This window comes from Papio anubis, chromosome 5 (assembly GCF_008728515.1).
Source record: "Papio anubis isolate 15944 chromosome 5, Panubis1.0, whole genome shotgun sequence".
Classification (NCBI taxonomy): domain Eukaryota; kingdom Metazoa; phylum Chordata; class Mammalia; order Primates; family Cercopithecidae; genus Papio; species Papio anubis.
In genome coordinates this window covers 101,081,673-101,094,836 of record NC_044980.1, presented here as the reverse complement: position 1 = coordinate 101,094,836, position 13,164 = coordinate 101,081,673, and the positions used below count along the sequence as shown (strand labels likewise).

General features: G+C 32.9%; 1 protein-coding gene across 5 annotated transcripts in view; it reads left to right on the top strand.

The window, feature by feature from the left end:
* The window catches only part of FBXL17 (F-box and leucine rich repeat protein 17), a 539,707-nt gene that overhangs the window by 34,618 nt on the left and 491,925 nt on the right, over positions 1 to 13,164 (top strand). The window lies entirely within an intron of this gene.

Here is a 13,164-nt window from a genome sequence, read left to right as displayed (position 1 = left end):
CTAGATATTTTGTATAAATGGAATCACGTGATACGTGGTCTTTTGTTTCTGGTGTCTCACTTAGCATGATGTTTTCAAGGCTCATTCACGTTTACCATGTATCAGAGCTTTATTATGTTTTATGGCTGAATAATGTTCCAAAGCATTTACATTTTTATATGATAGGTACATCATATCAGTTAAAAGAAAAAGTTGTCACTAGGGGGCACCAGTAGGAGTTCTTCAAATTGAAAAATAGCATGCGTACAGTCATGGGCCATGTAACAATTTTTGGTTTAACAGTGGACAGCTTATATAATAGTGGTCCTGTAAGATTATTATACTGTATTTTTGCCTTTTCTATGTTTAGATACAGAAATACCATTGTATTGTTGCCTACAGTATTCAGTACAGTGACATGCTGTTCAGCTTGACATCTTAGGAGCAATAAAAGCTATAACATATAGTCCAGGGCTTTCTGTATGCTCATAGAATGTTTAAGTACATTCTGTGATGTTCACACAACAAAATTACCTAGTGACACATTTCTCATAACATTTTCCTGTCATTAAGCAATGCATGTCTGTATTTGAAAATGTTGTCAGGGTAGTCTTGAATGTGTAGTATACCACAAAGAAGACTTGCTTTTTTAGTTGTATTTCAAAAATGGAGAGATCTTTTTATTGCCCTTTGGGGTTCATAACATTTAATAATTATTATGTAATGGTCATTCTTGAGACAGCAGGATTTTGTAAAGATAAGTTAGGTCTGTGTTAGAGACACTGAATTTTTGAATACTGGTGTTCACTTACTTGCATTGTGACCCTGGGAAAGTTACTTGAGTTCTTTACACCTCATTTGTAAATGAGGTTATTGATCTCTATTTGCTAGTTATAGTTTTGAGGATTAAATGACACCGTATTTTTAAATTGTCTAGTACAAACTCTGACTTATAGGAGACATGTAAAACATAGTAGTTTTTATGGCATCACAACTGTATTTGTTATCTAACTTTTGGTTTTCACTTTACATTCAAGGTAAATTAAAGGATGGTGATCTCAATTTAGAAGTTTTCTATTTCTCAAGCAATAGGATATTTGTTGACTCTTATTTTTCTTGTTGAGTAAATGTAAAAAAATAGTTTTATTGGCACATCAAACAATTTTTAGCCAATGGTTTCCCCAAAAAGCAACTGTTTATGTTTTGAAGGTTCTTGTTATGTTCACATTAGTTTTTTCCTAATATTTTGGTACATTAAAAAGATGTTATATACTTAAATGCGAAGGGAATCAGTTTTGTGTTTAGTTTTTTTATTAAACATTTTCATTTCATTGGAAATTTGAGGTAATTTTGCCAAGTCTTAAAGGCTAATTCACTACAGTTCTTCCCATTTAAGTTTCTTAGAAAAGGAAATTTAGAATAATTTGAACTCTTTATTGGATTATTGAGATATTGATACCTAACCTCCCATTGGAAGTTTGTATTTTTAAAATTGATGAAATAAGGAGAAATATTTAAATACTTGCAAAGCCACAATTTTAAGTAATTAGAATGTTTTTACTTTGACACATATTCTTAGTAATGTTAACAGCAAATATTTTAAAGTAGCAACTAATACAGGTATGTACAGAGAACACTGTCAGAAAGAATACCAAAAGAATTTCACCTATGCTTTGACAAATACTGATAATCAGTCAAATTATTTTGCTAATTCTCTTAATAAACTGAATCTTCTCAAAAGGAGTATTATAGTTTAATTGCATAGTCTAAAAATAATGGTAGCATAGTTTTCGTATAAACTTTGCTGACTTAAACTATCAAGCTGTTTTGATAGTATTTGAGTATACATACATCTTTTCATATTATATCTTGGCCTTTAGATGGCAGCATTGTCTTTGTGTATTTCTGTGACATAGCTTTTGTGTCCTTGATGTAACTATAAGGATATAATGCCTCTATAAGTTTCTACTGATGGTTGCTGCTGATGTTATGATTTATTTTACATTTTTGTTCTTTATGTAACCTTAATGGGAAAATTTCTTCTTAAGTTATTTTAAAAAATTGTATCTAGAATGCTACAGGATGATCTTACCATTTTACACAAAGTAGTAAGATAGTAGAACATTTTTATTTGTGGCACTGGTTTAAGTAAGATAAACTTTAGAATAGGGGAAAGATTCTTGTGTTTATAAGGGAGAAATTTTATTCATATGGAAAGTGAGGACAATGATATGCCTTAAATGAGTTATAGTGAAGCAGAGGACTGAGGACTTAGATGCAGAATTTTTTTTCTTTTTGAGACAGAGTTTCTCTCTGTAGCCCAGGCTGGAGTGCAATGGCGCAATCTCAGCTCACTGCAACCTCCACTTCCTGGGTTCAAGAGATTCTCCTGCCTTAGCCTCCTGGGTAGCTGGGATTACAAGTGCAAGCCACCATGCCAGCTAATTTTTTTTGTATTTTTAGTAGAGATGGGGTTCCACCGTGTTGGTCAGGCTGGTCTTGAACTCCTGAGCTCATGATTCGCCCACCTTGGCCTCCCAGAGTGCTGGGATTACAGGTGTGAGCCACCGCACCTGGCTTTAGATGCAGAATAGTGAGACAAGTGTCATGTACCTACATAGGTATAGTTTGCATTTGCTGTAAAACTCTTATGTTGACTATACAAATAGATTTGAGGAGTACAACTGCAGTGAGGGTCTAGCATATTGTATGTGTCTCTCTCTTCTAGTGATAGGTTTTATATCACTTCTGAATAGTGCATGCCACAAAGCTATTTTTAAGTCGTATTTAGTTTGAGCATATAGTTATTAATGATCTAGAAACCTCAGTTAAGTATATTTCCTCTGCTTCTTTAATTTCCCTGTACCAGATCTGCTTCTCTACTTTTTGGACAGAGAAGCTCTTTGGGTGGCTTTTTATTCCATTGTAAAATGATGAGGTCAGATAGATTACATGTCATTTGTTATACAGGCTGATGTTTTAAAGTACTGGAATTTTATGAGTTATTCCAAAAATAGCTTCTGTGCTATGTCCTATGTCAAAGCATTTTTGATGTAGATCTGTATGTGTTATGCGTGTATTTGGTCTATTTTTTTACATTTCGTACTCTGAATAATTGGCCTGTAAACTATTATAGATTACTCAGTTGTCAAGAAAATAGTAATGTACTATGAATAGATTTCAGAAAGTTATAGGGAAATGATTAAAGTTTCCTAATTGAAAGTTGATTTCTTGAAAGTTAATTGTGAATGTTTACTTTTCAATCTCTTAGTTGATATTTTACTAGTTTTATAATTCTGTGACTTCTCTTAGAGTCCTTTGGCTGCTGCTGTAACAATTTTGTTTTAGATTTTATCTTTTGGAGACTTACATGAATGATACAGGATCAAATTCACCTCTCTAGGCTTTCCCCCCACCCACCCCCCAGGCTGAAAGCATTTTAACGGGAGATGGAGGCAAACACCATTTTTGAGTTGCACTGAACTCGGTTAAAACCTTGATGCATACTCACATGACTTGCTTTAGTTATCTTAATTTTTGCACTTTGTTTTGCCTCCTTGCAGAAAGGATACAATACTACTTCATACATGTTCTTATGAGGATCAGACTAAATGAGATTAAGAGGTAAAGCACCAAATGGGTTCCATTGCCACAAAACACAAGAAGGCTTCAATAAAGGTTTTTATCCTCTCCTATCAGGAGAGAGGATATTGAAGCCTATTATTTGCTTTCTGCAGTTTACTAATTTGAATTGGGCTGTATCAATGCCTAGTATCACCTAGTCTGATTTTACCTGTTAGCCACTGACAGTTTATTTTTTTTTTTTCTCTTTGCTGTGGTTTGAGGCTGTTGTAGCAGTTAGGTGAAAAAATTGGTAGCCATGTTAATAATAAACTAGAGTAGTATATAAGATAAACATTTGTATCAAGAGTTTAAATAGCAGTAGTTAATTCAGCATTATGTGAAAGCTTCCATTTCCTGACTCTTACTGTTCACCATAGAGTTAATATATTAATGGGTTTATACATAAGAGTTAATATATTAAGGAGATTGGTTGTCCGCAACCGTAGCCCCCCTGCGATACTCTTTATGTCTTATTTCTCAAATATTCCTTTTGAAGTGAGTTTAATTGTAATACCAGACATAAATAATTTACATTTTTGAGGGATTTTGTACAAAAGGGCCAAGTACTCACTTTAGCCTCCAAAATCATCCAGAGTATATACTTGCCTTCAGTGTTCTTTCCCCTCTTAATGGATGGGGCATTTACTTAAACCCAGAATGGTAGTTTCCAGTGAACAGTAATACTTGAATGTGGCATTCTAAAGGAGGTGACCAAGAGATATTGAATCTTATCTTATTATCTCTGTCCATTTGGGTTGCTGTACCAAAATACTATAAACTGGATAACTTATAAACAACAGACATGTGTTAGTCACAGATCTGAAGGCTGACAAGTCCAAGATTAAGGCACTGGCAGGTTTGGTATCTGGTGAGGGCTTACTTTCTAGTTCATAGACACCTTCTCACATGGTAGAAAGGCAAACAAGCTCCCTGTGGCCTATTTTGTAAAGGTATTAGTCCCATTTATTAGAGCCCTGCCCTCATGACTTAATCACTCCCCAAAGATCCCACTTCCTAATACTATCACTTGGAGGTTACGATTTCAACATATGGGTTTTGGGTGTACACAAACCTTTAGACTATAGCAACTACATTTCAGCATTTTGCTGTCATTTGTTGGTAATAGAAAATATTTAATACAAGTTATCTTTTATTGAGTATTGTTAATTTAGCAGGTACTATGCTGTTTTGTATAATTAATCCTCATAACTACCACATGAGGTAGCTATTTTTATCCAATTTTACCAGTGAGGTAATTGAGGCATAAAGAAGTTAACAACAAGTAGCTGTCAAAGTCAAAATTCTAACCCAGATCTGTTAAGATTCCCAAACTTTTCTTCGCTAGCCCTTTGGATTGCGTGGATATATTACCTGTAATGCTAATCCACACACCTTTGAACCAAGTAGCAACTTCCAAAAGACATTATCTCCCTTTAAAACACTTATTGACCAGTGCTGTGAGACATCAAAGGAAGAAGTTAATTATTAGCATGAGTAGAAAATCATTTTTTAGGGTGGTAATTGATTGCAGGAGAAGCTGCAAGTACCAGCAGAAGTGTATTTAAAACTTTTTCTAGGAAAATTACTGAAATTATCAAAGAGGAAAGCTAGCATTTAGTGTTGATCTTAATCTTATATGAATATGAATATAATTAATAATAGAATTGCAGTATTTTATACAAAGCTTCTCTGTATTGCAAACATGGTGTTTTATATTTTTGTGATATTTCGATTCAGAAGCTAGTAGCATTTGATTTTTGTCCAGAAGATTTAGTGGCAATTTTAATGAATTCATGAACTGATAAGTCTGTACTCTGTTCCTTAACATTTGTTTCAGATGTTCATTCAGTTCCATTAACATTTGAACAGTTACTATGTTTCAGGCACTGTGAGAGGTGTTGAAGAATTAAACAAGAGTTACACTGCCAAAGAGAGAAGATCCTGGTCTCATGATAGTGCTATAGAAAAACCAATTGCAAAAATAGTTATTCTTATGTGAGGGATAAGGAAGGAATCTGAAAATCTTATAAATAGTAAGTGATATTTGAACTGAGTTTTGAATTACATATAGTGATGTGATGAATATGCAAGCAGACATATTTTAGGGTAAGGTAATTGCAGTAATGGGAAAGAGCATTAACAAAGATAAAACATCAGAAAAATATGGGAAATGTTTAATAGGTGGTGAGTGTTACAGTGCCACTAGGTTGATAGGCTGGATAGTAGGGAAGTATTCATATTTGGTCTGGAAAAGAAAGAAGGGACCGGGTTGTTAAATTTTTTTCAGTGTCATGCTGTGAAATTTGAAAGTCTCTAGGTAATAAGAATTATAGCATGAGATTTTAGCAAGTGTGAAATGTGATCAGATTTTAATTCTTGTTTTATTTTCCTATTTTGAAAAATTAAGAAAAATATAGAATACAAAAAGGAGTAATAACAGGTGTATGCCCATCACCTGTAAATTGACAGTTGTTAACATTTTATTAAATTTGCTGCTGCTGCTGCTTGAATTAATAAAACAAATAAACTTCAAGTCTCTGTTGTCTTACATTCATACTGTTGTCCCAGTGTTCCCTTCCAGAGCAACTGCTATGATGATGTAAAGTGCTTTAAAAAATACTTTAATATTTATGTGGATAACCATGACATGTGGTATTATTTAGTTTGTGGTCGCATGTAATTTTTATCTAGTGTCGTATGGTTAAATATCTGGTCTCACAAAGTATATATGAGTCTACAATTTGCATGTTTACTTTTATTTTTGAGATCTAGCCATAATGAATATAATTCATTCTTTTTCATTGTTAGTATTCTATTATATGTATAAATCTCTTGGTTATTCATTCCCTATTGAAGGTCACTTACATTGCTTCCACTGTTTTACTATCAGAGGCAGTATTGCAATAAAATTATTGTATAAATCTCTTGTGCTCATCTTCAAGAGTTTCTCTAGGGCATATACTAGAAGTATATATAATATGGTGCTAAGATATGTACATTTTCAAATTTTTCTAGATCATGTCAAATCACTCTCTACTGCTAATTGAAATCATGATTTAGAGATGTATCTTGCTGATGGAGTGTCAACTCTTCTGAGGGCCAGGAGTATGTACTCATCTTTTTATTCATCCCTCCTAGTGTTGGAATATAATAGACATTCAATAAATGTTGGTTTAGGGACAGATGGGTTACTACTGCATTGAGCATGCTTTAAAAAATGTATCACTTCAAATATTTTGATGACATATTTTATTAAATAAAAGCTTAAAATAGTTTAAAGAGTCAAACATTTTTTCACTTTTCAAGTAAGTAAATTGTTTTGACCTAGTTAGCACATTAATGATGCCATTCTTTGTGTATCAAATTTATCCAGCCAAAGTCACTAATGTACTCAAGGGTTTTTTTTGGGGGGGATAATTGTCTTTAACAACATGCACTTCTGATCAACTAGAATATAATTCTTTTCAGAATTATGTTGACTTGTACGTTCTTACTGTTAATGAAATCAGTTTTATTTTGTTAAAGTGGTATTTGAAAGATCTAGTTTCAATTAAAACAAGGTTTTTTTTTTGTTTTTGTTTTTGTTTTTTAAAGTAGAGACAGGGTTTCACTATATTGCCCAGGCTGGTCCCGAACTCCTGGGCTCAAGTGATTCTCCTGTCTTGGCCTCCCAAAGTGCTGGGATTGTAGGCATCAGCTACCATGCCTGACCTAAAACAAGTTTTTTGACAGTATAATTTCATTCTGAAGAATAAATACATTTTTACTCATTTTAAATTCTTTGCTAGATCTTATCCTCTTACTCTCTTTTTAGTCTATTGGTATCTTTCTCTTACGGCTGTTTTTTTGGTTGGTTGTTTGTTTTAAAATCAGATATGTTGGCAGGAACATAAGTGAGTTATATTCTATTATTTGAAGGCATAAAGAGCAATAAAGAATGAAGGTGTATTTTTTCTTTCCCTGTGTGCCAGTGTCGTATAGAAGACAGGCAGTGACTTGGATGATATCCAAACAATTTTTCTTTGGAATGCATTATTTTTTACCCAGCAGATTTACCTGCTTAATTATATTAGTTTAGTAATATTAAAATTAGTTCACAAACTCTGGGGACTCATCAGCTGATGATAGGAGATGACCAAATGCAAATAGGATCTCAGGAGGAAGCTAGCTTAGTATTAAAAACTCAGATAAAGATATCCCAGTGTGAATAATGCAGAATTTGTTATGGTTAAAAATAGGAAATTCCAAATAGTATTTAAGTATTCTTTAAAAATATATTTTTTTCTGGATCAAATTCTAGAGTGCTTCTTTTGGGTTTAAAATTTGTAATTGGTAGATTATTTTTAGTGTAATTCTTTTGTTAGTGCTTTTTTCCCTACATATATAGTCTGTAGTTTAAGTCCTGTTTTTTTAAAATAAAAATCTAATTTTTATTTGCTTTCTTTTTTGACTACCTGTTAAAATCAGAGATTTGAAACAAAATAAATTATCTCTAAGATACAAGTGTGGAAGTGCAGTGTTGGGCTTTGTGCTCAAGTGTTGGCCACAGGAGATAGTGGGTTGAGATAAAGACTTGATTCATTAGGCTTAGCAAATAGAAATTTTATAAAGGTTAGATGGTAGTGGCATGCTAGTAGTACATTAAGCCTATCATTTATGAGAATATGTTCCTGAACTACCTTTCTAGCCTGTCAGTCAACAAGTGAAATGTATTATTTGGATTTAGGAAGAAGTTTTGACTTACGTTTTTATCCACAGTAATAAGGTTCTAGGGTTTTAGGATATCCAAGACTTAATAATCCCAGTTATTTCAGTGACTAGGCTTAAAGGAAGGAGAATTGGAGAATTACCTTTTTTTCTTTCTTTCTTTTTTAAATAAAGATTTGCCTTTCTAAATATAGTTTACAGACTTCAGTTGAATCTGACTTCCAGGTAATAGGATGCACTTTTTCCATCATTTTATTGTAGTCATTATCACAAAGATACATTATTGTGAATGTCCTATGGCACTTGGGCCTTTGTCAGACAACCCTGTCTTCAGGCAAAAATATACAGGCGATATTTCTATCTAAACCTGTGTTAAGTACTGTTCCTATTAGTGTTGCAGATTTTGCTCACTCATATTAGGTTAGTTGTCTTCTTTTACTGTCTTTCTTGAAATTATTTTCAAAGGTTTGAACATAAAGTTACCTGATAGGCACTAGAAGGATGAATAGTCATGTGAGTTTTGGGGTGGATTCTTTTTGTTGTTGTTGTTAGCTATATCATCTAGATTTTAATAGCCAAGAAGTTTAAAAGCCAGGTAAGTCCATACTGTTTTGATACTTTTTTTTCCAACCCTTCTTCTGTTGCATCTTAGTTTGTGTAGCCACATCTAGGTTGCAGACTATATCAGTATAGTATTTTTCTTTAGTGGCTGCCATATTTCATTATTTTGGATTTCTATTGTATGATGGTAGAAGTACTCAAGTTACTTCAGGAGAGTTTGGGGGTAAAAAATTTGTAGTGTCTGTTACCAGATCTTCATTGGCTATTTTTGATTGGAGCATAAAATCTAGATGGTTATCGTTCACTTAATAAGACATATAAATAAATATATTGAGACTGTAATACAAAGAAAAGTAGTTGTAAATCAGAGTCCTTCTTACTGAACTATAGTTGGGTGATTTTCTTTTATTTTCCCTTTCGCTGAATATCTTTGAGAATATAAAGAAGAAGGCATATATTTATATTCATTACTGCTTAAATGTCCAAATGAATGCCTAGAGGTTATAAAATTATTTGCATCATGTTCTGCTAGCTTTTCATTTTAACCTCTCTGAGAACATGATAAAATTTCCTTATCTTTTTACTAGGTTAATATTTACTGTAAGTATTTGAAGATAATTTTGTAGTTTTCTATTTCATACATTTTAAATTGTTGCAGGACACGATTTAATATACACACATATACTCTTATTTCATTAGTATACTGATAAATCTCTGTTTATCGTATATAATTGTAGGCAGTTTCATTATGTAATCTAGTATACATTCTGTAGTTTTTCATTGTTTTAAGCTTTTTTGTGTGAAGAATTTAATGGAAAAAAGTATGAAAGGTTAAATATACATTGTATATATTCCTCTGAATTCACTCATGAACTAAGATGTTTCTAAAGGTTGACTCTTACTGATCATATCTACAATCCAGCAGTGTTCTTTCCAAAATACTGTTTTTGTCATTTCAGAATGTGTAGTGGCTCATTTCAAAGATTTCTTCAGTTACTAGTCTCTGTCTCATTACTTTTTTTTTTTTTTACTTTCTATACTTCATTTATCATTCTTCTTCTTATCTTTCTTCCAGAATGTGTTCATTACTACCTTCAAGCTCAGGTGAATATTATTTTTTTTTGCAAATACTGTTTGAGAATTACCTCACATTTTTTACTTTCCTGTATTCTGTCAGCTTCCTGTATTTAGTTACTTCTTATTAATCTGTTGATAATTTGTTTTGTTTTGTTTTTTTTTTTTTGAGATGGAGTCTCACTCTGTTGCCCAGGCTCATGGCAACCTTTGCCTCCCAGGTTCAAGTGAGTCTCCTGCCTCAGCCTCCCGAGTAGCTGGGACTGCAGGCGTGCACCACCATGCCCAGCTAATTTTTGTGTTTTTAGTAGAGACGGGGTTTCACCATGTTGGCCAGGGTGGTCTTGATCTCTTGACCTTGTGATCTGCCCGCCTCGGCCTCCCAGAGTGCTGGGATTACAGACGTGAGCCATCATGCCTGGCCAAAAATTCTTGAGATAAGGAAGGAAGAGTTTCTTCTAAAATCACATTTTAAATGAGACACATGTCAGTAACTTTAAACATAACCATTTATACTTTAATATGTACGTAAAAGTATAGCATTTAGGACATAAAATTTAATTTTTATTAATTGAATTGGTGAAATATACTTTATTCTATAACAATATCAAGTGATTCTTCATTAGCATTCATACAAGAAGAATGGCAATGATAGTTTGGAGAAGTAAAATCCCAAATAAGTGTGTTCTTTTTAAGAATTAGGTAGATTTTAGGAAATGATTTCTTAAAAGTGGATTTTGAAACTTAATGTCTTTAAACATTTTTATTACAAATTACCTATTATATATTTTCATTCACATGGTTGTACATCTCATTGAAGATATTTGGTTTGTTTCAGTATTTCATCCTTCTGTTTCAGGCAACCCTAACAAAAATCTCTCAAGACTGCTAATAAGTGTGGTCTCTTTTCTTTTGTCATACTTTAATTACCTGATTCTTGAAAAGATGAAAGTTAACTAGTTGCTTCTGTGGTTGAGTTTGTTCAGAAGAGCTTGACTTTATTGTTGTAATTAGAGGTAGATATTAAATATAATATTTGATAGATATTTGCTGCTTGGTACCAATCAAATGTGTCACCAAATCTGGCATTAAATTTAGTTCAGAACACTGGCATTGCATGCCTTGAGAGCAGAAGTTACACTGGCAAGTGTTTTTTTAAAAAATACTTTATATAAAATTTTTAGTTTTTAATTTCATAAATTCTTCCCATATATATATATTTTTGTTTAATATGTTCTAACAATTTTTTAGAATCAAAAATGGGAAAAGAATGCCAAGAATAAGGATAGATATTTTGTTACAATAATGCAGTTTGTTTTTTCATTTTCTTGGAGGATTAAGTGACATTTGGACAACTTGAGAAGGTAAAAAAGTGGACAAGTGTTGGTTCTGCCAAACTATTGTTTATCCTTGGATTAAACTGTATTTTTTTTCCCCTCTAGAAGTAATATCTTTTTCTAGTATACCCATATGGCTTTCTGCTGTAAAGTTAGTCCAAGTATATAAGAATAATCTATTTTCATACATTAAAATCTATTTAAAACAATCACATGTTTCTAATATACTTTATATTATCATGTTTTTAGATTACAGTCAGAAACGGTTTTTTTAAGAAGAATATAATTATGCTAATTGCTGATCAGTATAATAATAGGAGGTATTTCACATCTGGTCTTCAATAGTGGTAAATCATTGTCAGTCTAGTGTGTGCATTTGCCTAGAGTCACAGGTTAATTCTTTAGACATGGGTACCTTCCCCGTTTCTGTTAAGGCATACCTTTCTCAGTTATTGTAAAAATGAACTTCCAGATACTGGAACCAACTTGTAATCACCTTAGTGCTTACCCTCCATCTCTGAACTTCTATATTAGTACATGTCTAAGGTTATTTGTTTTTATGCATTATAATGCTATATTTACATTAAATTTGCTTGTAACTTATAATCATGCAGTTTCCTCTTGTCCTACTTTTCAAAATTTAAAAAAGTACTATTTTTTTTTTAAGATGGTGCCTTAACCTTGAAAGTCATACTATCCTCTAAGCCTGCTTTTTGGCAAATCTCTTTATTGCATGCCTGATAATGAGCCATATAGCATTGTGTGTGTGTGTGTGTGGGAGGTAGGAGAGTGCAAATATTTATATTCAAGAACTCAAAATGTTTTTAATGATAGTTGAAAAATTGTGAGTAAAATGATATCAAAATGATATTTGATCTGATTTTTCTCATTTATAACATTTAAAAACTAGTACTATCAATGCCTTAAGAAAAAGGTTGTATATATTCACCACATTATTTAAACAAGACTAGCGGAATTTATTTTGTTTTACCTTATTCTCCCACCAATATGTAGAATTTGTAATTTAACAATTGAAATGATTGCTTCTTGTGAATACTTACATTGTTTTAGGGGACTTTTCCATTTTTTAGACAGTGAATGGCAGTACCCACTAAGTAGTGATCCTCGTAAAACTTCGGTGGTTTCATTTACTATTAACATGCACTTTGACAGCTGGCCTTTACTAATCTCACACCATGCGTTTGAAACTTTTTACTTAAAGCTTTATAGTTGAATTACAATATATTGTGTCCTTTGTTTTCTCCTGGACAAGGATTTTAAACAAACTTTCTATTGCACTTGTTGAATATGTATTTTATAGTAACCACCATGAAGTTTGCAGCGTTTTAGAAGATGAAGAAGCAAAGATAAAAGATACACATTCAAGAAGGCTTGGTTTCACAGTTGGTGCATAATCCTTTCTGCTGTCATTGGTACCCTAACCCTCTACCTACCAGAACAAAAGAAACTGAATTGAAAATTGTGGGAGCTGGGGAACATTCTGTTGGCAACACATCGCATGGCCCATAGGCGTTGTCAGGTCTCAGTTTGATGCCCTTTATTCTTTCTGACAGATGTGAGGTAGGGTCTATGAGGGGGAAGTCATTACTAGAGAGAGGGCAGTGTCAGATCAAAAGTAACCAGTGATCAAACAAGGTAAAGGGCTGTGGAAAATAGGCTCTCTTTCTGGCCTCAACACCTGCCTGATCACTGAAGGGAATAGTCCTTATGTGTCAGGGCCAGTTGATTTTCTTTGATGTACAGTGAATTAGAAGTCAGAGTGGAAGCTTAGCTGGAGCACAGAGATTTTTATTTCCTAGTTCTTGGGCAATTTAGGTGTTTATTTATTTATTTATTTATTTACCTTAATTACCTAGAAGTC